Here is a 1,868-nt window from a genome sequence, read left to right as displayed (position 1 = left end):
GACATGTGGTCAACAAAAAAATGGTTCAAATAGCTCTGAGCACTATGGGACTAAACATCTGAGGTCATCAGTCCCCTAGAACTTAGAACTACTTAAACCTAACTAACCGAAGGACATCACACACATCTATGCCCGAGGCAGGATTCGAACCTGCGACCGTAGCGGTCGCGCGGTTCCAGACTGAAGCGCCTAGAACCGCCCGGCCACATCGGCCGGCATGTGGACAGCACACCGCTCTCCCGGGCGTATGTCAGTTTCCGAGACCGGAGCCGCTACTTGTCAGTCAAGTAGCTCCTCAGTTTGCCCCACTAGGGCTGAGTGCACCCCGCTTGCCAACAGCACTCGGCAGTCCAGATGGTCACCCATACAAGTGCTAGCCCAGCCCGACAGCGCTTAATTCGGTGATCCGATGGGAACCGGTGTTACCACTGCGGCAAGACCGTTGGCGAAACTAAAATTCTGCCTACATCTAAATATATGCTCTACAAACCACCTTTCGATGGATGGCCTAGAGTACTTGGTTTGCACTGTTCCTTCATTCCATTTCTCGTTCTACTTATGAATGCTGCCAGTAAAAACGGCTGCCAATTATCTCCGAATGAACTCCTTTCTCGCCGCCATTTTTTTACAACAGCAAGCAAAGAAAGGAAATTAAGTAATGGATAACCTCATTGGTCAGTATTATACCCTATACTTTTCAACCTTTATAACTGCGACATACCTGAAAGCAGCGCAAAGAAGTTTGGATATGCTGGCCATCTAGCACGTACGGTTCAGCACAATGAGTTTAAAAGCGTTGAAAGCACTCTAACTGATTTCACCAAATGGAGCCTTATAGCCACTCTCTCTAAAACCGAAGTAAACAGTTTCCACTTAAACAACAAAGTGGCAGATTATACACTGGAGGTACATCTGAACGACACAGCGTTTCCCTACCAGATTGATCCAAATTATTTTGGAATGAGTCTTGATAGGACGCTGTCTTCCATGAAGCATCTAGAAAACAATTCTTTAAATTAAGCACATGTAACAAACTTACCCAGAAATTCTGCAGTACTAGCTGGGAAGCGTCGGTGGGTACACTCGGAAATTCGTCGCTAGGTTTAGTGTTTTCTAGATTGAATATTGTGCTCCGGTGTGGATGAACAGTCCTCACGTAAATAAGCTAGACACACAGCTCAATACAACTATGAGAATAATTTACACAAGAACGACTCCCTTGTGCTAGCATCCAACATTCAGCCACGTAGCTCCTGCTCTGTTAAGAATACAAGAAGCCCTGGTGAAACAATATTCCAAGATAATGAATAATCTTAAACTTCCCACTCATGAAGATGTTCCCAGGGTGAGAACAAACCGACTCCGTTTCACGAACTCACCCTGTGACTGGCCCAGCAGCTTACTGATAACAAATTCACTATTGACAGCAAATTGCATGAAATCTGGACTGCAAATCTCGACATGAAATGTGGTATCTCATTGATCCTCTGCAGAGACCCAAGGGCTTTGAACTTCCACAGCGTGAGTGCAAGAATTTAAATCGCATCCGAACAGGACAGGGAGTCTGTGCATACTACTAGCACTAATGGGGTAAGAAGCCCATCCCAAGCTGTAACTGTGGACCACCGGACCACACCACCCGGCACATTGTCAATGAGTGTAAACTGAGAGATTACCTGGCCGACCCAAACGACTTTTTCATGGCCACTGCATCAAGCCTTGACTGGATAATGAGGCTGGGAGCTACAATATAAAACCAGTTTTTAATGTATTACCTGTATTTATATCTCTTTATGTATTTTGTGTGTTGTTGACTGTATTTCACGTGCAGTGCTATACGCTAAGTCAATAAATACCGTCATAGCAAT

General features: G+C 45.2%; 1 pseudogene; it reads right to left on the bottom strand.

The window, feature by feature from the left end:
• Positions 1-330: 330 nt before the first annotated feature.
• Positions 331-447, bottom strand: LOC124557279 (annotated as a pseudogene).
• Positions 448-1,868: the final 1,421 nt, after the last annotated feature.

Source organism: Schistocerca americana, chromosome X, assembly GCF_021461395.2.
Source record: "Schistocerca americana isolate TAMUIC-IGC-003095 chromosome X, iqSchAmer2.1, whole genome shotgun sequence".
Lineage (NCBI taxonomy): Eukaryota > Metazoa > Arthropoda > Insecta > Orthoptera > Acrididae > Schistocerca > Schistocerca americana.
The sequence above is the reverse complement of the archived record's forward strand: the minus strand, read 5'-3'. Positions and strand labels throughout refer to the sequence as shown.